The following is a 24,950-nucleotide window of genomic DNA, read 5'->3' as shown; positions in this document are numbered from 1 at the left end:
CAAGGCAAACCTTTGGCTGGGTGGCGAACACCAATCTCTCAGTGAGACAGTCATGGGGGAACTGTGAGTTGCCCTCTGAGTGTGGTTCAGCTCACCACAGATCAAAACAATGCAGGCTGCAAACAGTATACCTATGCAGCCTGGGAAACATCCCCAAAAAAAGCTTGGGATGTGTATCCACCTAGTTAGCCTAAATATTCTAAAATACCTAACATGACTACTTATTTTGGAATAAACTACTGGCTTGTGACATAATCCATATGTCCCGCCCTAGAACTGTTCTATTCTATTTATCCTAATACTATTCTTTTATGGAGGAAGTGTATTTGATGAATGTCAGTCAGTGCATCATTGGAAACAGGGGAGATGCTTGAGGACCTCTGAAGACTTCACTCCTAAGTTGGGTTATTGAGAACCTATTGGGATCGCCTATATACGTATTTCGTCCATTCCCAGTGGACTCATCAGTAGGCTTTATATACACTTTAAGCTCAAGACAATAAAAGAAACATTCTAATACCTCATGTTCAAATTTATATATTTATCCTAAATTATGATCAATATTCCCTACCGCGCATCTAAACTGTCATACATTAACAGACAACCCACCCTGCCTAACGTTATGTTGGCTTCCCCTCAATGCAAAAGGAGAAGCAAATATATCATATGTACATATGTTGGCTCCCCAAATGGGAACTTTGGTCACTTTGTAATATTTACAATATCAGAAGGCTGGATTGGGTGCGGAGTAGGCTTTGGCAATCGCCTAGTGACCATTTTTACTGGGACACGTCGCGGAAAATTATTTTAGTGTCGATAAGTTGCGGTGGCAAGACAGAGACGATCATTTATATTTTAATATCTAAACACAGTATCAATAACAGTATAAAATAACTATGTGAAATCTCGGTAATTGCTTTGCCCATAGCAATTCCTCATATTTCTCAGAACTTAAAAATATTATCCTTTCCGATATGGAAAATTCCATGTCCGTTCAAAACCCTCAAAAAACAATTCTTCCCGATATGGAAAATTCCATATATTCATTCAAAACCCTCATGCAATTCTTCATATGTTATGGAACATCCATAACATCTTCCAATTGCCGAAACTCAAGAATTGTTAACATTTTTACCCCTACTGGATGGTCATAAAACCTCAACGCTGACCAAAAGCACCGGCAAAAACCATTCCCGAATTTCAAAATTCCCTAGAAAAATATGCCTTCAAACATATTCCCAGTTGGGGACATGAAAAAATTCCAGGGACCAAAGGGAAAATTTATGGCCCTGAAGAACACTTGGGCAGAAGTTTGGAAAGCAAAAATTGGCCCTTTGACTTGGTGGTCAATAAAATGCTCCCTAACTTAACCGCAGAGTACCGAAAATTTCATCGCGAAACCGCAGAGTCAAGATTTACAACCGCAATTTCTTAGAATATTGCCAGGGAGTGTTCCTTCCAAATTGTAGTTCTAGGAAGCATCTCCTGTGGCAATGTAGCAAATGTTAAGGGGCATGCAGTGGAAAATTTTGACTTACCCTCAGCTTCCCATGGGCGCGATCGTTTCGCGAGAACACTACACTATTTCGGACTTTATGGAATATACTGGATATAATGGAGTCTCTCAGATTTCGTGCGGATTGTTCTTTGCCCAATAAGGACAATTTTGTTTGTTAAAATACCCGTTGAACCAAAAATGTGTGTCATCGCTGAAGATGATTTTTTGGCCAAAACACATGGCCTCTTTTAAAACCCTATCATTTGGCAACTTTCTCCAAATTTGTAAAACCCATTTTCATCAAAATATTTCGAATTTTATCATAGCGATTTCATTATATTTTAGGATATTTACTGTTTTCTTTATATAAAAGATGAGCTATTGGGAAAGTGTCCTACTTTGGACTCTTTTGTTTATTACTTTCTAAAGAAAACCGACTCTTTTTACATCGAAGCGCAACGCTTGGAACCTCAGTAATTATTTATTTTTGGCAACTTTTTTAATTTAACACGTAATGAAATACGGTAAACAACTCTTTCTAATATTACAACTACTTCCTTTACATTTTCCACTCGACTTGTGTCGCATGGGAAATTGTTCTCTATTTTCTTTCCTGACACTTCAAGTAAACAAAGTCGGTAGGTGTTCTTCTCCTGTCACTGTCAGGTCGTCAGTTGTTTTCCGCGACCATTGGATGCAGTGGTGGGCTCGAATCGATAATGACGCCCAGGTTCTCGCCTCCAGTGCCCCGCCAGAAGTTGTATACTCTTTAATTGTTTTTTCGTTCAAGTTTAATCAAAATACAGTTTTTACATTCACATTACTTTAACTGGGTCTCACTGTTAATATACATAAGACAAAATTAAAACTATTCAATTATTTTTAAACCCAAAAATGAATGCTGCGGCGTCTGCGGTCAAATCGTGAGTCGTTTTTCAAATTTATAGCCAACCTGAAATCGGGGCAGCAAATCCGAAAAGGAAATAAGCGGCTTTCTATTGTCCACCACTAGCCATCGCCTATATAAGAAAGTTTACTGTTCATGCGAGCTACTTAGCGAGAAATCTTCTGTAAAAGAGACGGCTGTCGCGTCCCGAAAGGGTAAATTTTTTAAATTAATTAAAAATTGATTCGAATTCGAAGATCTTCCTTGACACAACAAAAGAAAACAGTAATTAATCAACACTGCTGGAATAACGACGTTTGAAATCAGTTACCATGTTTTTACTGTTATGTACGAAGGGTCATTCTCTCAGTATCGATTGGGTCGAGTGTATAATACATAGTCACCTTTATAATTCGCATTGAAAGCAGTACGTGGTGTTATTTTCACACCTTGTAAATCGTATGAAAAGTTGATTAAAGGAACCCCAGTATGTGGCTGCATAGGGAATTTAGTTAAATAATTGTTCAACATTATAGCATCGAATAGAATAATAGAATAGAATTTTTCTCTTGTATATATCTATAGCTCGTTTAAAATCCTCATCGTTTTCATTTATGTATGCCAATTGTGATTCAAGAAACAGAGGACAGCGTATACAGTCTTCTGGTGGTACTACTAGAACCTCCCATAAGAATTGTTCGACCGCCCTTGCTAGCAATTTACCACTGCTTCCGGTTTTTTTTTGGATTTTTTCTACGCAATGCTTGCGTATTGCTGTCAGTGCTTCCAACACTCGTACATTCTCCGAACTCACACAGAAAGTCATCTCCGTATGACGAAACATCCAAATTTTGTCGTTTGATACTCCCATCAATTTCTGGTGTGGATATAGTGTTAATTTTGCATATAAAGCCCCACCGGAGCGCGGAACTGTATAGTCCGCCCGAACACCCTCTGACCACAAAGAGATATTCTGCGATATTGGCGATATCTTCGGTTGATAGTTCTGAGCAATAGCGTCTTCTTCCTGATCGGCGCTTAACAGCGACTCCAGCAAGTGACGCGCACCGACAGTAGCTTCCGGAGAATCTGCAGTCGTGCAATACATGGGCATACGGTTCGCTTGTCCGATGGATGGCCCAGCAGACAAAAGCTCCTCCGAACGACTTGGACCCAGTTTTGATTTCTTCGCCTTGCTTTCGAAACCGTTCGTCGAAGATTTTGATTGCCGTTTCGACGGAGCATATTCATTGTGTATTGTAAACCTGAACTTAAGGTTTCTCAATACTCTTTCATTTTCAAAATCATCGTCACTATTTCACGGAGATTCGCACGTTCTAGCAGACCGTTGAACTGTGGATAGTATGCAGGAACGTTGGCGCCGGACGCTGCAGGCCGCCTTAATGGCTCACGACGATTCGTCGTGGTCGCGGTCCTTGTATTTCATCGTCAGAAAAAAACGGAGTGTGTGTGAATGTGTCCACAACCGCACACCGGGAGGTTGTGATCGAGCTATCGGTCACGTGTTGGGGTCGTGCCTTCGATGTGCCACCACAAGTTCAAGTTTCGCAAGACAGAGTGAATGGACCTCTGGAAAGTCTCCGCAGCGTTGCGCAAGCCGAAAATCATCCTGGTGAACTCAAAGGGATTTGATGATACGCTTTGGCTAGATCCAAGTTTCTGAAAGCACGCCAGTTTGTAAGCGATTAAGCAAAATCATGTATGAGTGGAATGGGGTATCGGTCTGGAACCGTCGAAGTCCACAGCCCACTGTCTGTATTGCGCATAGTGCGCCTGTTTTATTTGTATTTATTTTAATTGTAGCAACGGGTACTTATTGAACCGCCCTCGTATAACGTCATTAGTAGGTAATGGGAGTACTTTTATGTCGTTTTGTTTCGCAAATTTTAATAGTTTCTCCATAATCAAAATTTATTTTGAATGTAGATTATCACGTTACTGTGAATCGACACCTCAGCGCGCGTGCCGACCAGCAAGCAGCCTGTGGTTCAGACGGTCGAACGTTGTAAGGCGAGCGAGCCAAGTTTCTATTGCATTGAAAGTGCAAACGTTACCGAGTCCGCGCAGGCCAAGATGGCTCTCCGCCGCTGCAAGCAGAGGAACTTCAATAGCTCTCAGCCGACGCTATCCCCATCCAGCAGCCCTATTGATGGTTCCATCCAGTTTTAGGACATCATAATACAGTGCACCCCAAATACAGAGCATTACCTTCGCCTAATAGATATTCGGCGGTGGCTGGATGTAGTAACAATCCGATGCAAAAATGATTTCCTTTTGTGGTGTTCCAGCAGCATTTCGGACATGCAAGATCGCCTTTCAATATCTCTCGGTTTCAGTTCATGTGGCATCCAATTTCCTTGCTTTTGAATGTATCCGACTGTTTTTAAACGTTTTGAAATGGCTGCTTCAGTGACTCCCAAAGATCCTGCGAGCTCTTCTTGTATTTCATCATCGAATAAGGCTTCCAATTTTTCATCTTTAAAATTTGTTGGTTGCCCAGAACGTTCTTCGTCTTCCAAGTAAAAATCCACTCTTTTAAATCGTGCAAACCACTTTCGGCACGTTCGCTCGGCTAGCGCATGTTTAGCATCAACTTCCACCAAAATACGATGACTTTCGGTAGCAGTTTTCTTCATATTAAAGAAATGAAGAAGAATTCCACCCAAAACCCTTTTCCAGGTACAAAGTTCGATATATTTGAGTCAAAAAAAATTATTGTTGTTTACACTTCAAATGAATGACATATACTGAAAAATATCAGCTCAGTTACTCTCGTAATTTGGCTCCTTCTATAGTAAAACTGTTTTGTTTGGAGCTTCTTGGAACATGAAAACATTATGTCTATTGGCGAATCTCATATGTTTCGGTGATGTCCTAGACTCCGTCCATGGGCCCTGGCCAAGCTCGCGCACTAGACCTCGGTATCGATGGCAGCGGTTACGTTTTTCCAGGGCTGCCGGAACATAGTTCAGGACCGACGGGGTGGTTCTGCTCCTGCAAAGATTAAAAAATACTTACTTGTACCTCCTCAGTCGACTCCCAAAATGAAAACCAAACACTCGCGTTTTCACTATCGCAATTACCTTTATTCAACCAATACTACCCACTGCCTAGGTCATATTAATTTATTTTTCCTTTTCTTGCAAGTGAAGTGGAGAGTCACTGCGCGTGTAGTTAGAATTCGCGATGCAACACTTTCGACACATGCGGAGTGTTTCGGCGATATCCTAAACGGCCTCTTCCAATGGGCTACCCTGCTTGGGCGTTGGCCAAGCTCGCGCACTAGCTCCTGGATTTTTAATTAGAGGACCGTGGTTGCTCTCGTTCCGGACTGCCGAAACTTAACTTCGGAACGATGGGGTAATCAAAAACTACTGGAACAGAAAACGCTAAAAGGTTAGGAATTATACTTACGTATAATAGATTGACTTGGATTTAGTTAAAAAAAACACTCGCGTTTCCACTTCTACAAACCTTTTATTGCTACAACACAATATTGTACTTTTTTTCTTTGTTTTTACAATTTCACTAATTAATTCTATAAGTAAGTTCAAGATATTATCGCGCGAAATAAAGTGTTCCCGGTTAGAATACTTTAGCTCTGTTCAGAGGCTTTTTAACTACTAAAAATTAAATGTAATGCTATTCTTTAAGTCACATATGTTTGACCCTTCCGTGTTTACAGATTGGTTTGAAAGTGTTCTTGTACACAACACAATAACACTTGTTTATTATTATAAATTTTCTTGCTGGCGGCAAATCGACACATGCTGTTGCGCTGCGAATTGATGACACGGAAGAAAGTCATGTCGAGGCCAAATATACCATTTGGTAAGTAAGTAACATGCTGATGCAATGGCGGAAAAGAATCTCGCGATGTCCAAACAGGCCATTTGCATAGCATGTGATGTAACGACGGAAGAGGTTAAATGCGCAGGCAGACTGGGTTCCATGGGCCTAGCTCCAAAGATGCGGCTGCTGGAGAAAATCCGGCGAAATCGCTTAAACACGGAGTCTTACAGAACACTACTCTTTGCTTTTTTGTTTATTGACGAAGCCGTTCAATAAAAAATGAGCCTCATCATTGAATATTGTGTTGAATGTTGGACTTGCTGCAAAATAGATGGCCACATGATTTTCAAAATAGATTTGCACAATTTGCAAGCTTTGTTCTGAAGTAAGTCTATTCACTGTGGAATGGCAAAACGTACTGATCATAAATATGCTGTCAATTTTCAAAATGACAGTCACTAGAAACAGTATTGCCAATTTAAAAATCAAACCTTTTAAAAAACACTACTTGCAAAATAGGGATCAGGAACATAGTTCGGGACCGACGGGGTAGTTCTGCTCCTGCAAAGATTAAAAAACACTTACTTCTACCTCCTCAGTCGACTCCCAAAATGAAAACCAAACACGCGCGTTTGTGAAGTAAGTCTATTCACTGTGGAATGGCAAAACGTACTGATCATAAATATGCTGTCAATTTTCAAAATGACAGTCACTAGAAACAGTATTGCCAATTTAAAAATCAAACCTCTCAAATAACACTACTTGCAAAATAGGGATCAGGAAAATACTGGTATTTAAGGAGTCATCTTGAAAGATCACATTATTCATATGCGAAAAACGCTTTTAAGGAAATGATATGAAGTTTGCTGCGTTTTCTTCTGATATAATAATTGCTAATTGTCTCTTCAAGCATAACTAATCGTACATTTGCGGTGAACTGCGTGTAATAAATTCTATTGGACGTGAGATGCGATGCGTTCACTGATTGTGAAGGGTAACTGTCTAGAGATGTGTAGATCACTGCAAAATTTAAAAACAACTCAAAGAGCACTGTGCACTTCTGTGCGTTATTCATTATTGACTACAATCTTCTTAGTATTATTCGTCGTCAATTATTAATTGACTATTTGTTTGGGAGTCTTAAATTATGGCACAGGACGTCCCAAGTCCAGCCTAGTAGTTTACTAGGCTCGCTTATTTCTTGTGAGTGACGATCTCCTGTCCCTTTGTCCCTCGTTGCCGAGTACAGTTGAACAATCTTTTAATTTAGGGTCTTACCAGAATTCATTTCTAACACAGGGAGTTCATCGTCCTCAATGAAGGAAACCAGACGTTTTTTTCTACGTTTAACACTTTATTTTAAATACTTATCCACACTACTACACTAATTTTCCTTACTCAACCGATCAGGCACTCAGCAAGTTCCACGTGCTGGACAAGGTTGCTTATGTTTGTTTTGAAATTGGAGCATTCTGCGATGTACGCTGACCTTCCAGCAATCACTGCCGGTGATTGCTGACGATGTTGACGCATGACTTGTGGGAAATCGTTCAAACAATGAATTTACACTATATCACAATTCTGCTTTCACGATTTACTTTATTGGATTGGTCGGCTTTTTCCCTAAGGGCCTTAGTCGACCAAGGAACGAGACTAGAGTTTATAGGTTCGTTGATAATTTTGTGGGCAAATGTCGTACTTGATATGCAGAATATACAGAATAAATAAAACGGATAATTTTTCTGTAAATATTTGTTTATTGTTCATTCTTTATTGCGCTTACTGATACAATCTTTTTTTGGTACATAAGTTTGAAATGCTTTCACTTTCGGATATCTATAAATTATATGACAATGTGGTTTTGAACCAAACCATCGAAACTTCAAAATAATTTCCTCCAATGTGTGTCCTCGTGTTTCGTCATATCATTTTGGGGAATTTTTCAAGGAAAACTTGAAGGCCTCCTACTGCATCCACTCCTTTAAGAAGTATACGTTGATATGATGGAACTTTTTGCTTCCGATCCATACAGCTAATGCATGATGCTGAAATTTTGGCACCTGGCACTCCCTTTGTCCTTTTGCTGCTACTGATTTTCTGTCATATTTTTTGTCGAACTTTACCGACTCACTGATTTTTGATGTTGATTCATTATCAGAAGCTATATTCATGTTCGGATATATGCAGTTCATGGGAATGGAAATATTTAAGTGGGATCAAATTTATTTAAATTTTTCATTTATTTCGCTTTTTGATTTGTGTTAATAGTAGAGAATAAAAAATCGTCGAAAATATAAACATATGCACAAACAATATTGTTTGTTAATTTTCGTTTTTTTTTTATTTTCGGTCTTTAGTATGACCGCCTTTCGCCCTAATCACCAATGCAACTCGTGCGGACATCGATTGGTATAAATTTTCAATAAAATCGTCCGGAATTTCATTACGCCATATCTTTTCTAAAGTTTTTTCTAGATTTGCTTTGTTCCTTATCGATCTTTGTTGCATTCATCGCTTCATGAACGCCCATAAGTTCTCCATGGGATTAAAATCTGGACTGTTTCCAAGATCCTCTTTCCAAGATGTTACCTGTGAATAAGAACCTCATTGAGGATAAAACAAATAAAAAATTTGACACGGGAAAAATTTCGTTTATTTACAGTACGACATGGCATGCGATGTACTCTCTGGCCCAGAAGTTGATGTCCTTATGCATGGAGGGCCAGAAGTATTTTTCGGTGACTAGCCGATTTGTCGTCCTGATGCCTGGATGCACTAAGTTGTGAATCGCGTGGAACACTTCCTTTCGAAAAGTGGCCGGGGTCCCTTTTCCGAGTATTGGCAGCAGAAAGAGAGGTTCGAGCCGAAGATGAACAACTCCCAAAATTTGTATTTGGGGTTGGATTTGAGGCTCTGAAGTGCTGCGTCATCTTCCTGCGCCTTGGCAATAGCCGAGAAGTCGAGTGAGGCGGGGATGTTTACCTCGGAGACACGTAACAAAGCGTCAGCAACTATGTTGTCCTTGCCCGACACGTGCTGTATGTCTGACGTGAACTGGCTTATAAAGCTCAGGTATTGAAGCTGACGAGGGGACGCTTTGTCGGACTTTTGTTTCAAAGCATACGTGAGAGGCTTATGGTCCGTGAACACCGAACGCCTGCCTTCTAGGGAGAAGCGGAAGTATTTGATGCTCAAGTACGCGGCGAGCAGTTCGCGATCGTAGGTACTGTAGTTCCGCTGACTGCTTAGAGAAGAAGCTCAACGGCTGCCAGACCTGATCCACGTTTTGGTGAAGAGCAGCGCCTACTACGATGTCAGAGGCATCAACAAAAATGGCTAGGGGTGCATCTTGTAGAGGAAATGCCAAGAATGTAGCATCGGCCAGTTGTCAATTGCGTGGACAGCCTCTTCAGACCACACGATCTCTTGTAATCGCTTGCACCACTTACGCCTTGGCTAAATCCAAGGTCGAAAATATGCGGCAGTTTGCGGGATGATGCGCAAAGTCGTGGATGAGTGGAATAACATATCGGTCGGGAACAGTTGCGAAGACGGTGAAAGGACGGCTAAACCGTGCGCCAGACGGAGCCAGGCGCAGAATCGCGAACGCGACTTCGAACGAGCGATCGCAAGGAATTTATTTCGTGGACGTGGCCGCCAAGTAGTTGAATTCTGCCGAGGGCGTCCCGTATCAGCGCCGACTGGAAGAGCGGAAATTTTGCAATTACGACGATTGTGCCCAAGCAGAGCCGTGCAACCGAATTCGCATTCGAGTCCCAGCCCAGCAGACTGAACCTGAGTGCGAGTGCTCCGTCGTTCCCGACCCGCAGCCACACAGCGAAAACCGGATATAGGTCCTTAGCTCAGCGGAGTCTTCGAAAGAAAATCGACGGCATGACTTGCCGCCAGGAACACAGTAGCAGTTCGATCCCCAGCAAATAGCACCAGCCTGTAAGAAGCGGAAGCTGATTTCGACGTCACCGCGGGGAGCCGGAGCCACCGATAAGGATCATCCGCACGCTCAGGAGCCCCAACCCCTGCTACATCACATGTTTTTATTGCGCACTGTAATTTTTTTCAGAAAGAATGCCTTTTGCGGTGCACAACATCCACTGTGTCAACGTAACATGTCGGGATAATTCTGCTTCAGTGATTTTAGATTTGGACAGCTGTGATCTTCCAAACTGGATATTAGAGTTTGAGGAACAGTTTCCCCCAATATATAATATATGATGATTATTGAATTTAAAAGCAGGATTTTCTGGGATTATACTTTATTATAAAGCACTCTATGCATTATTAATAAAACATCTCTTAGATGTCAATTATATTATGTTTAAAGGAAAAATTTTCGGAAGGTAAATTAGTAACGACTCATCATTATTTAGATTACTTTTTCGTTTGTCAAGAGTTCAATCAAGCTGGCCGGCAGACACGATTAAAGTGTCCGTTTTTCATGATAAATGTCATTCTTGACATTTATCACCCCAGCCTCAGATCAGTCCGTCAGGTGTTTCATGGTTCGCGACTCCGATGTGCCGCGACAAGGGCAATACTTCCCAACAAATCACCGAGCCATTGTTTTCTCGAGTCCTTTGACGTTGATGGTTACATTTTTCATGTTTATAAGTGAATATTCTCTTACTTCCCAAGACGTTATTAGTCCACCTTATCATTTCAGTCCATGATTATTTTTGTACAGCCAGGATGCCTGACTAGCAACTCTCTTGAAAGGTTTCAATATATGTAAAGTGACGATGGAAATTTTCGTTTACATTTACGACAGCTAACTCTTTGATGGTGAAAATCAACTCTCTACTCTACTACGACTACGACTGAGATTCTCAGGAGTCGATAGAGTTCTGCTCGTTCTTTTTTGAAACGAGTCTTTCTACCGTCTCTGTGCTTTCTCTTTTTGTTAATGGCAGTCAATAGGTCTTCTCTTCTCTGATCGTATTTGACCGTATAGTTTCCAATGTTTCTTTGTGCTTGAAGTCTTGTGTGCCAATTTTTGTGGGTGGCTTCTCGGCGGTTGTTGCTTGGGGTATATATTCCTCTAGTCTATTCAAGTTCCGAGGTTCAACAGTTGCAAGAACGCAGTTCCGAGGTTCGACAGTTGCAGGATCGCAGTTCCGAGGTTCGACAGTTGCAGGATCGCCATGTAATATATGATGAGGGCTGGCAGGATTGCCAGCTAATGTATGTTGACTGATTATATCAGGTTGTCCACAAAGTTTTCGCACAAATCAAAGACAGAATTCAGCAGATAAGTTTATAAAAACCTTTAATTATTTAATCTAATATATAATTGCCTCCATTAGATACGACTTCCCTCCATCTATCGGGCAACTTCAAAATCCCCCCTCTATAAAACTCTTCCCCTTTCCCCTCAAAGTACGTGCGAAGTGCACTTTGGAGGTCAGCTTCAGAAGTCATTTTTTTACCATCCAGAAAATGTTGGAGGGACCTGAACAAATGGTAATCAGAAGGAGCAAGGTCGGGACTATACGCAGGATGACTCAAAACTTCCCAGCCAAGCTCACTCAATTTTCGCTGAGTAGTTAAAGATGTATGCGGCCGGGCGTTATCATGATGAAAGACAATATTTCGCCTGTTGACCAATGCTGGTCGTTTCGAACGTAGCTGGGTGTTTAATCTGTCGAGCTGCTCGCAGTACTTATCGGCGGTAATGGTCTCGTTTGGTCCCAAAAGCTCGTAGTGTATGGGGCCACGAACGTCCCACCATATACTGAGCATTCGCTTCTGCTGATGAATAGACGGCTTTGCTACCGATGGACCCGGTTGATCTCGATGAGTGTAGGCTCGTTTCTTCGCTACGTTTTCGTACACAATCCATTTCTCATCGCCAGTTACCAATCGATTCAAAAAAGGGTCGTTTTCGTTCCGTAAAAGGTTAGCGGAGCAAATTCTCACTCTATCGGCCAGATTTCGCTCAGTCAGTTCGTGCGGTACCCACTTTGTGCTCTTCAAAACATATCCAAGACGCGTAATGGTTACTGCTACTCCTGATTTTGATACACCGAGATCCTCTGCAAGCACACGTGTCGAAAGAAAAGGATTTGCTTCCAGTTTGTTGCGCAGGATATCGTCGTCAATCGTATAGGGTCTTCTTGAGCGAGGTTCATCTTCAAGTGTCAGGTCTCCGCTGTAGAATTTTTCGAACCAACCGTAAACTGTCCTGCGCTTTACCTTTCCTTCACCGAATACCTTCGACAAATTTTCAATCGCCTTCGGCACCTTCGTCCCCATTTGAAACTCGTACAAAATGCAATGACGAAAATGTACTTTGTCGAATTCCATGTTTATCCTTGAATATCCTTCACAACACTGATCCTTCAAGGATAATTTACCATGCATTTTATAGTTATATTTTATAGTTAGATGACGCGGGTTGGAATGAATGTTTTAATTTATGATAGCTTACAGTCCACGGTAATATTATTGCGATAAGTTGTAGTACAGTACACTACACAGATGTCTGAGGCCATGGGGATCTGATGGAAGGCTTTCTCTAGGTCGATAACAGTGAAAACCGAACCACTGACGTCCTGCAGGTTTTCGATTATTCTGGGAGTAAGAATAGGACACAACTCGGACGAACATCGATAATTTGCGGGGAGGTCATTGCCCCGCAGTTTACGCACTTTGGCGCTTACTCAGGTGTTTTGGAGCATTCGCCCGGACCATGAACCAGATGACACTTCACGCAGCGATAGAAAAGATGGCAGTTCGTTGCTGCGTGACCCACTCGTTGGCAGTTTTTACTCTGCAATACTTGCTTGTTTTTAATAGTCTTGAAGCGCACCAAGCTATGCTGGATGGCCTTGATGCTAGAGGTCTGTTGCTCCGAGAACAAGGAGTCGAAGGTGACTAGCCACAGATCTAGATCACGTAATTTATAACAATTCTCGATTGATTATTAAAATATTATCACTATTTTAATTGATCTAAACACGCAAAAACTAGAACTAACTTTTACATCAACTTTCTTAATTAATACTAGTCTTTTTATTACAAAGAATAAAACGTGAATAGAAATAAACGTGTTAAATGACTGACGGTCGATACCGTAAAAAACTTTTACTTTACTCGGAAAAGAACGACGCGTACGTCTTCGGTGAAGGCTGGAGCAGAAGAGAGCGGTTGGTTTTTCATGCGGTCCCTTTGTTTCCAACCGGAACTTTTTCACCGCTGGCTCTCCACTCCTGTGGCGAGTTCTAAAAAGCGATGAGAGCGCCGGCGGCGTCATCTATCCACTCGCATTAACAACATTCGAAATAAATTTCGAATGTTGCCAATCCTGCTGTGCCACACCTTCATAGTTTTCGCCCAAGTTGTGACGAAAAGCTTGACGCTCATCATACTGGAGGCTCCTTGCGCCTTCAGTTCTTTAATAATCTCAGCTGGTGAGAAAGAAGCGTCAAGGCCTCTGGGAATGAGGCTTGTCGTTTTTTTAGAGGGAAGGATGTAGGTGAAGAACTTATTCTTGTTCTCCACTAGGATTTTCTTATTCGTAGAGAAGTCCTCAGACGTTTTTGTCAGAATTTGGTGTGAATTATCTAATTTTTTAATCAGGTAATTGTTGGGCAGGGCACGCGAAATGGTGTCTTTGATAGATTTAAATGTATTCAGTGGTTCAACAACTACGAGTGGAGGAATCTTTCGACTTACCTCCTTATTTTTGGTGTTGATGGATGGAAGATAGGTGGCTCTATTGTTGCTTGGTTGTTGTACCTGTTTGGTAGTCTTACATTAGGGCGCACGCGTGACGCCACCGCAGCTAAGACTGGTGGTAAGCAGCGTGTTAATGAAGGTTTATTCAAAATTGCACTCTTTTATACATTTGACTTAAACACTAAAACAATTATACAATTTTATTGCATGGTCATCAATAACTGACCCCACTTTATTGCATATCCATCGATAAGTCGGGGTTAACCTGATTCTCAAACTTTTGGGGATAGGTTTCTCCCAATGAAATATATAAGGCGCTTTTTCGGAGCAGTCGCCGGTCCGACGAAAGCCTTCAGCTTCGACTGGGAGACCCACTTGACCCCGCCTCGCACCTCCAGCTTGAATGAGTGCTCGCTTCGATCAAGCACTCTAAAGGGACCCTCGTATGGTGGTTGCAGCGGCTTCTGAGAGGCGTCCGCCCTGGTTAGAACCTAGTCGCACATCTCGAGATCTCTGGGGCTGTTGACCTCCGATGTCGGGACGGTGGAGTCGGCCGCATCTACAAAATCGCGTGTCCAAAAGAGGATCGACAGTACGTGAGAATATGATTATTGTACACTACACTGTAGTATTGTGATACTACATTCCTCTAGATTTGTAATTATTTGCCTAGGTACTAGTTTGGGAAAATTAAATTCAAAAAACAGTTTTCATGTACTTTACAATATATGAGCCGGTCTCATGGCGGTCAAATCGAGAGAATTCAGTACTGACTTTTGTCCTCCAGTGTATGGTGGAGGCGAATCCATAATGGCGCCCAGGTTTCAAATCATACACTAAGGAATTTATAAATTTTTGTGGGAAATCTGGTCCTTTGTACATTCTAAACTTATCTAAACTAGAATCATAACAATACTTAACATAATAGGCGAAAGCATACGGCATATGCTCTTGAAGAGTGGTTGTTGAAAATGGCACTGGATTTGGCTGACAAGTTTCAATATCCTGAAGTATACATGCAAAATCCGCATAAACCATTTACCGCTCGAAATGCCTTTACTCCAAGGTTGATTTCTCTGAGGACACTATTTTCGTTATAATTCTGCTTCATTCGTTTTTATAGTTCTTCAGCTTTTCCGTTGAATAAAAATACTGAAGGCACTTGTTGCACACAAATATTTTGGAACAGTGAGACGTTTGCTGGTCTCGAATTTATCTATAGAAAATATAAATATCAAAGACTTTGAAAGACAGTTTGGGCGGCTATAATTTCTCCTTCGACAGGTGGTATGGACCAACAATTTTTTAATTTTCGCATCGTATCCAAATTGATTGATACTGATTGACGAATTCAGCTTCCCGAACACATTAACAACTTCCACTTTCAGAGAGAAATAAAAAAGTAAAATATTTTTCTTTTTTTTTTAAAAAAAATACTTTTAGTTAATTTAATTAAAAATCCGTTTCATGCCACTGCGTGTACACTGTATGACGGTTGGAGCAGAAGAGACCGGTTGGTTTTCCATGCGATCTCTCTGTCTCCCACCAAGGGCATTTTCTCATCGCTGGCTCTCCTCGTGGCGATTTCTAAAAAACCACGGAGAGCGCTGGCGGCATCCTCTATCCGCTCGCATTAACAATATTCGAAATAAATTTCGAAAATTTATTAAAATTCGAAATAAATTTCGAATGTCCTTAACCCTGCTGCGCCACAAGTTCATTTGCGTTTAATTCACAATGAGTTAACCTTAATAAAGCCCATCCACTGTCCTTCTTTTGAAATTCTACCTTTTTTTGCACTATTTGTGTCGTCATATTACATTGGTCAAAAAAAGGGAAATAAAATTGCGGGAATCCAGATATTGCATTAATATAAAAATAACAGGCCTCGGTCTGAAAGGTGGGCTCACGCCAGACCATTGGTACTGCCAATGGCATCGTACGTGATTCCCCACGTAACCACGAACTTAAATTAGTGTAACGTTTGCAATTGTGGAATGGGATGGAAAATGGAACCAAAAGATTTGAATGTAAAAGTAGTGGATTAGACTTCAATCGATCTATTTAATTTTTTCACAACATATTTTTTGTTGTAGTTATTGAACATATACAAAATTAATATAATTATAAATACAGCAGTTGTTGTTATAGTCTGCTTGTATTCTTCCATAATGGTTTGTTCCTGAATTGAACACTGGTTGCCCATTTTATCGAAGTTCGTGCAATTTCTGCTTCAGCAGTTTTTTTGTTCACCGACTGAGAATCTCAGTAGTCGATGAAGTTCTGCTCGCTCTCTTTTGAGACGAGTCTTTCTACCGCCTCTGGGCTTTCTCTTCTTCGTTATGGCAGTCAATAAGTCCTCCTTTGTTTGATCAACGATTTACAGGGGGCGCCATTTAAATTGAAGGGATGTATCTAACCGCACCAGAAAACAATTGTCAAGACAAACGTCAGCAATACTAACTCCCCTGAACAAATAAACCAAAACAATCACCACCAACGAATAGCAAATAGATACCAACGGAAATAAGCAAGCACAGGAAAACGATCAAAAACGGACACGGTCAACAATAAATAACCGACAAGGAAGAAAGGACGTCGGATCACAGAACCATAGAAAGAAAGAACCAACATGGGAACAAAACCATAACAAAGCACTGCGAAGCTAAAGGCTGACAGAACAACTCCCCGGCTGACAAACTAGACTATCTGACAGCTGACAGAAACCCAGACACAAGGACCACTAACCAAAGAATGACACACACACAAACCACTGGACATCTACGTCAAAGAAGACAAACCACAAAACACGACACCACCATCACCACCAACAGCCAAAGGGAGCTCCACTGGACATCTCAGCAAATGATGCAAATGCACAAAAAGAAATCCATAAATACATAAAACAATCAACGGCAGAAAGAAACGCGGCATCCAAATGGTGACACATGGACGCACTCCCAGTCCAGACAAAGTAAGAGCCACCATATCATAAACATCCTCGTAATAAGCTGAGCATTATCCGTTCAACTCCCAGCGACCCGATAAGAGAACTTTTCGATTTGTGTGGGCGACAACTTGCATTCTACATTGCAAGCTAGCTTGACCCGCGACTATCCGCCTGTAACCATTCTATTGTTCAGTGTTCTCGTGAAGAGACCTCCAAGCGAAAACAACAGCTGTTACTATCTAACATGGTCCCTAATCCTTTACGGTAACGGGTCCTTGTCGTCAGCAAGCACTTTTCTGTTGTGTTCTGGCTACAAGCTCATCCTATCATTTGTTGCTATCACTATCTGCCGTAAGGCTGGTGTAGCAATCTTTAATGCGTATCTGGTTTCCCATATTACTACCAGATGTGCATATAGGTGGCTGATACTACTTGTATGGGAGCAGCTGCCCCTCTCATTTGGATATAGTATGAGCGTCCAATATGGAGCTGCAGCTGCCCCTCTCATTTGGATATAGTATGAGCGTCCAATATGGAGGTGCAGCTACATTTCACTTAAGGCAGCTCAATGTCCTCCGACCTCTTAATTCAAGATCAAACAGAGGTAAGAAAGAAGATAAGGAGTAGTGTGAGAGTGTGAAATGAGCATGCTTGTGATGGAACGAGACTTTCCCTGACATACTTTGTACTCCAAAGTCAGTGAGGGGCAGGTCGCTCCAAGTGAGCATCCTTGTATTCGTCGGGTCAGCCAGGAACTACCTACAAGGCAAACTTTTGGCTGAATGACGAATACGGATCTAACAGATCAGAAACAAAGTTGAGAAGAAGAGGAATAGTATGAAAAATGAAATGAGAATGCTCCTGATTGAGCAAGACTTTCCCTTTAAAGCCAGTGAGGGGCTGGTCGCTCCAAATGGGCATCCTTGTATTCGTCGGTTCAGCCAGGAACTACCTCAGGCAAACCTTTGGCTGGATGACGAATACCGATCTCTCAGTGAGACAGTCATGGGGGAACTCTGAGTTGCCATTTGAGTGTGGTTCAGCTCACCACAGGTCAAACAATCCAGTCTGCAAACCAGTATACCTATGCAGCCTGAAGACATCCCTAAATTGCTTGGGATGTATATTCTGTGAGTTAGGTCTCAGTTCGAATTTGGAATCAACGTTAGATTCTCTTTCAAAGATGCTATCTGTGCGTAAGAGGTTGGGGCAAATGAAATTGTGAATTCAAAATGTTATAGTTTCGCTTTTTTACTGTACATGCACTTCTAACATTCGTTCATGAATTTGTTTTGGTGTTAAACTTTTTCTTTTCGCCATGGACAATTTGGACAACAAATTCGTATGTATGTATTTTGTATGTTTTAATATTTATATGTTGTCTACTACATCATGGTCAAACAAAATTTAAAGACAAATGGCAAAGATCGCCGCTCAAGTCCATCAACATCTAAGTGCAGCTCTACTGAAGTGTTCCGTCGATACGCGCTTGTACAGGGCGCGGCAGCATAACTTCCTTTTTTCAAAACTCAATAAAAACTATTGTGTGCATCGGAAAATATTTAGTTTTTATAATGTAGGTACATGTCTAAAGTTTTTATTTACATTGTTTTGAAGATCAAAATTGTTAGGTGACGTCCCCCATTCTCCATACATTGCGTAAACCGATTTCTGGCGTTTGTCATGACTCTTGTTAGCATAGCAGGTGTTATGTTGGCAATTTCTTCTTGGATGTTGGTCTTCAAATCTTGTAGGGTTCTTGGACGGTTCACATAAACACGGGATTTCAAAAATCTAGAAAAAAATCACAAGGGGACAGACCGGGAGAGCATGCCGGCCATTCCAAATCGCCTCTAATTGAGATAAGGCGCTCTGGAAAGTGTTCCCTCAAAACAGCCATCGATGCTCTTGAAGTGTGTGCTGTTGCACCGTCTTGTTGGAACCAAGTGTCCCCCAAATCCAAATTTTCTAGCCGTGGGAAAAAAAAATTCCGTAGCATGTTTACATACCGGTCCGAATTCACTGTCACTGTAACCTCATTTTCCTCAAAAAACCAGGGACCAATAATTCCAACTGAGGAAATTGCACACCACACTGTGACTTTGGGTGAATGCAAAGGCTTTTGATGCAATTCTCGAGGGTTGGTGTCAGCCCAGTAGCGCATGTTCTGTTTGTTAACCGACCCACACAAATGAAAATGGGCTTCATCGCTAAAAAAAAACAATAGCACCCTCGGGAACGACATCAAGAAGAAGCTCACACGCGTTCATCCGAGAATTGAAGTCACGTTCTGAAAATTCCTGCACTATCGCCATCTTATAGGGATGAAAATGAAGATCATCACGAAGAATTCTTCTCACAGAACGATCGGATAGTCCAAGGGCAGATGCATGATGTATATCTCTGTGCTAGCCATGCTCGGGGATTCTTTAGATATGTCCATCCTTCTCATGTCATGCGGCGTGACTAAAGAAGGGTTGTCGTACAACAGATTCTCTTGGTCAATATTACACCAATGTGAATTGCTGTTGTTCACGAATCGTTTTCTCAATTTTTGTATCAACTGATGGTTTGGAATGTCTTCCAAACTTCTGAAAGTCATGGACATTCCCATGATAATCATTAAACTCAGTTACGTACGCAACAACTGTGGCCCCACGTTGGGCACCAACTATGTTGCGTTGAGAGGCGAGCGCTGCATCACTAATGCTGTCAACCAACCAAACTCCCCTAACAGGTTCACCAGTCGTGAACACTGACTGCCTGAGATAAGATATGAAACCTGTAGCTAACCTGAATGCTAGCAGTTCGGCGACATGTGGACCGGAGCTTTTGGTTCTCACATAGAATGGACGGGGAAGAACCAGCTCTGAGCCGATTCGGACATCTACGCGACGAGTGGCCCCCGCCTTTCTCTCCTCTTCATGGGGGGGCAGATGATATAATGGCCTTGGTAGGCAAGTAAAAAAAAACAAACCCCGTGTAGGGATGTGAAGTCGACATCGTGAAATTATTCAGATAGTTAAAATAAGAAGAGCTACATAAGTTACTTTAGAATTATAACTTTATTAAAAATAAAAACCTTCTTTTGATTTCCTATCTCCGCAACAATCTGCGGAAGCTACAATCAGCAGCAGTCTGCCGTTGGTCTAAATGACACTGGAATTGCTCAGGAAAGATATCGCTGTATAGCAATTATCTATCCTTATGAAAAGCAAATAACCAAGTGTATCGAGCCTCGGGGCTCTAGTTCTTTTTATACGATTCTTACTTACATTCTAACATATGTTAATTCCTTATTTTCTATGCACTAACCAATCAAATTCCTTTAATTACTTACTTGCAAATTTCTTGACCAATTGGGTCTGTACATAACAATATATGATTGTGACGTCATAACTTTCTCTTTCTTTCAAATTACCAATCTATAAACATACGGGTCGTGCTGGTCATATGACTGTATGCATTTCTTATGCATAGTCATGTAGCTATGTATAATATATGGGTCATGTATGCATGGTATGTTGTGACTCAAGTGGATCTTATTTCTTGTATTTTGTTCGGCGGTAGATACAAAGTGAACTCTAGTGACTTATGAGGAAATATAGGTCAGTTAATGACTGATTGTTATTGTTTATGTAACTTGAATATTTGTGTGAGGTCGGGTAAGTTATTTGTGTGAGGTCGGGTAAGGTTTCGTATTACTAGTGAATTAAATCTATCGTTTGGAATGATGTCACTACACCTGTAACGAAATTAAGATTCGGATCGCGACCTCACGCTTAGCAAACACCTCACCACACTATCTACGACCATCGTTCTGTTTCTTCTCCCAGAACTCAATTCGCCAACCATGTAGCGCGGGAAGGCAGAGCAGGGCAGCCAAAGCGATAAATACGAATATTCAGATTTCGACATCGGCCAGGAAAATTATATCGACATAACAACTCATGACATCACTTGGACACTTCCATGTCATAAACAGATTTGACACTTAAAAGAAATTAGTCGATGTTTTTTCCTCAAGTGGATTCTCCCAGCCAAGTTTTCATACTAACAAACCCTGCTCGTTCTGTTTAGAAGAACTCTCGACTACCACTCGCTCTACTGATTGAAGCTAGTGAAATGTCCAGTTTTTCGGCAATTGGCCTTTTATGAGAACTCTGATGATGATTCTCTTTAGTTCAAATTCCTAGTTCCTCTACTCCATACCTGAATCACTCACACATCTCTTGAAGTAGATTGAGTGGGAAATCCATAGTAAGTCGCCGAAGTCAGAAAATTCTCGTAGTCTTCGCCATTTAAATTGTCAGAGAGAAAGTAAGGCCCAATCAAATGATTAGAAATGATGCCCATTCACGCTGAATCTACGTCCTGATCTGTTTACTCTCTTTTTATTGAGATTTCCTTGTTCTTTTGGGGCCCAATAGTGCGGGTTGTGGCAATTCGCAATCCTAACTTTATCAAATTTTGATCCATCAGTCCACAATATTAATTTAAGGAAATTCGGGTCTTCCATATCAGCATTTAGCATAAATCTGCAGAAATCCCGCTGTATGTACTGTAAACCACATTTTGTAATGATCTTAAGGGGAATAGGAGGATCATACGATCATCCTAAGTGGCCGACAACGACCTAGAGGGCAGAGCTATTCCAGAAACCTAAAAAGTTGGCGAAATTGACCGTGAAGGTCCACCCGCGAAGATTGAAGCTCCATCAAAATCATCTTCCAACGCACTAAAGTCTAAAACCCTAGAGGCTTTTTTACTTTTAAGTACTTTCCTGCAGAAATCACTAAATGCGAGGAAGACCTTCTCCTCCACCAGCTTCTCAGGAGAGGCAGGCCATTTCCCAAGCTCCCTTCTACATCTAATTTCCGCCCTATTACGCTCGTACGTGGGACATTCAAATAGCACGTGTAGTGCAGTCTCTTCCTCACCGCAGTCACTGCTTCTGCTGAAATCCCCGTGTCCCTCAAGGAATTGACTCACATAATGGTTAATATGGAGCCATTTCATCTGCACTCTCTTTGCGACATCTGGGAAGAAACATTTTATAATTCTTCCCTTTTCGCTACTATCCCATTCTCTCTACCATTTCTTTAAGATGGCATCTCTCAGCTCTCCTTTTCTTTCCTTCCCTCAAACAAATTCTCGTTGAAGACCTCTCCTTCAACCGGGAATGCCCTCAATGAGGATGAAGATCTCATCTGCATATGCAGTTGGAATAATCTCCACTGCAATGTCGGATAACCCATTTATTAGTATGTCAAACACCAGGTTCCACAGACTTGGTCCAAGTATGGACCCCTGTGGGCAACCCTTGGAGATCATTCTCTTCCTTCTGAAAATTTTCTTCTATTACTACCCTCCGATTTTGGAGGTAGCTATAGATGAGCCCATACAGTGCAGGCGCACACCCTCGCCCCTCTAACTCTGTCAGCACCGCTGGCCACCGTAGGTGATCAAAGGCGTCTTCAATCAATGTCCCGCACAATGCGGTTCACTTCGAAAATGGCATCCTCAGCGCCTTCACCCTAGGGAATCCAAACTGACGGTGGGCAACACGAGTCCCGCTCCTCCGATGATCCTTGGCAAATTACCAGTTTTTTTTCCGTGCCGATAAACCGTGCTTCTCCAAACTGGTACTCGTTAGAACAACATTTAAGTCCTTCTCTGTTGCCGCTTCAACAATAACCCGATTATTTTGCGTGCTCCTCACGCTTTTAATTTTTATTCCTTGTGCAGCAGGGTTTATAGCCTTTTGGAGAGCCTTTTTCGTATGGACTTCCCTATCGGCTGCAGTTATCCGAACTGCTAATACTTCCTTCATTTTCTTACTTATGACTTCAATTGCCTTTATTTTCGGTGGTGCTTTCATGGCAGCCACCTCCGCAAAAGTTGTCGGTACCCGTTTTTCAGGCTTGCTAGGTGCAGCTTGCTTGATTAACTACCGCTGGTTTAATTCCAAGTGGTGGTCTCAATACTTTCGTTGCTTGACCTGCAGTTGTTTATCCCCTCAGCTCACCGTTCTTCTCCAGCATAGCTACGCATATCTTCTGCAAGTTTTCCACTTGCTCCAAGATTGCAGCGGTCGCCGTTTTATCGACGTTATACCGCTTGCTCAGGCAAATTTTCCTGATTTCCCTGGTCACTTTAAACATCTCCTCGGATGTTCCTTCGGCCTGCCGTTCTTCCGTCAGTCCCTTGCTTGGTTGCTCTGGCGTCGTTTCCGCTTCTTCCTCTCACCTGCTCTCACGTTCCCTCATCTCCGTTTCTTTTCTCCACGATTTCTTCTGCACAATCACTCGATTCACTCACTAAATCGACCTTAAATCCATGTTACTCTCAGTTATCTGTTATAAGGCGTTCAAGGATAAAATTTACTTGCACTTGGAATTTAAATTCCAGAATCTACGGAGCAGAAAATGAACCTATTTTCGAAAGGAAAGTAAAGAAGCTCACGAGGGCCCGCTGCAAATACATTAAATATATGACCGTAGATACGGTCATGCATTGCGACACTACATTCAGCACAACTGCCACAACGCGTCATGCCCATATTTAACTAGGCCGGGAGCCAATTGCAAACAACTCCATGTTTTGACATTTTAACAGGTGGATACCAAACTGACAAAACGCATCCATTGAGTGAACTAAATAGAAACGACATGTGGCGCTGTAAAATATTCAAAGATATTTTGAGATGCGGTCGTACCTTTATTTGCAGTTTTCAGCGTCTATCCACTTTACTAACTTCTTGCGGTTGACAATACTTGTTTTCTCCTCTTAAACAATCTGCGCATGGACTTTTTCAAAAAGGTACTGAATGGAAATTTATGGTAAAACGAACATCATTTCTTTTGAAACCTCTCAGTTTCGTTCTCTCATACAAATTGCTCTCAGTTAAATTTTTGAAAATTCTCAATTGTGTTTTGACGACTATGTGGACTTTTATTTTTGTTATATTCAATATTCTCACCTCGTTTTCTAAAGAGAAACTCCACACTGACTCAATTTAAAACCTTCCAAATAATTGATCTTAAATAAACTTATTTTAAAATTATCTCTTTCACGCTCTCTCAAAAACAATTCTGTGGATATCATTGCGGGATCAAATCTAATTTATTTTATCTAAAAGAATCTAACATTAAAAAAGATGAAGAAGATAGCAACGGAATGGAATGGATGGAGGTTACTGAGAAGAAAAGCTAAAAGCCTTTTTGCCTACTCATATATGTGGGAAAAAGTGGATTAATAAATGATGTAAGCACCTATAATAATATAACGAATCTATAGATAATTTGTTACTATTTCTAGGATTTTAACACATTTGAAAAGTTTCTATTTCGGTGCCGAGTTCAATTCTCTGATGATCATATTAAAAGATTGCAATGAAATTTGAAATTATTGTCGAAGAATCGTCTGAGAGGAATGAAAACTCCAAAGTGACAAATCTCATATGCTACAATGAATTGGTTATAGTCATCTAATCATTGAAATTTCTTAATGATGCACGGCTTGGGTGAAATGCTTGAGACGTCGTGAGAGGATTGGCTTCGCAAATTTCATTGATTTGATTTTTTGTTATTCGATTCGCCCAATACTTTACGTAAACCGACGGCAGTTAGGAAGTGGAAGTGATCGACTATATTGGTAATTCTTCAAGCTGCCCACAGACGCTCAACCAAGTTGGCAACCTGGTTGCGGTTGCATCTCCAAGTGGGCTGCAAAGATTTCAAATAAAAATGCTTGCTATGCCCCCCGGAGATGGGACTCCATGCCTTTTCATAATTTTCTCCGTATGCACTTAAATGTTTCACGACCGGTTTATTGTCACCCTACAGCTTACTTTGCAGCATCATCAACCTTTCTGCCCTTTCAATATGTGAACCATCTTAGACAGAATTGAAGATGTTGCAAAATAATTCAATCTAGCTAAGGTTTCCGTTAAACGTGGAAATGTCCGGCACTGGTGGGCATGGTCGCGGCCGATACCCATGATTCCAGGATGGCCATCCTTCTGCTGGATATCTTCCCAAACCATTATCCCAACCAGGTTGATTAACCGCACTTGTGCCTTCGCGGGCCACCCGGGACATGGTCCT

At 41.4% G+C, this 24,950-nt stretch overlaps 1 protein-coding gene across 4 annotated transcripts in view; it reads left to right on the top strand.

Moving 5' to 3' along the window:
• LOC119659285 (E3 SUMO-protein ligase PIAS3) overlaps positions 1-24,950 on the top strand; it is an 89,366-nt gene that overhangs the window by 41,452 nt on the left and 22,964 nt on the right. Inside the window, exon 10 of one of the 4 annotated variants that reach the window (XR_005250335.1) lies at positions 23,984-24,108. The exons of the other annotated variants lie outside the window; for them this stretch is intronic. The gene's annotated coding sequence lies outside the window, so the exon portion shown is untranslated. The remainder of the gene's footprint in view (positions 1-23,983; positions 24,109-24,950) is intronic. 4 annotated transcript variants of the gene reach the window in all.

This window comes from Hermetia illucens, chromosome 6, assembly GCF_905115235.1.
Source record: "Hermetia illucens chromosome 6, iHerIll2.2.curated.20191125, whole genome shotgun sequence".
Taxonomy (NCBI): domain Eukaryota; kingdom Metazoa; phylum Arthropoda; class Insecta; order Diptera; family Stratiomyidae; genus Hermetia; species Hermetia illucens.
The sequence above is the reverse complement of the archived record's forward strand: the minus strand, read 5'-3'. Positions and strand labels throughout refer to the sequence as shown.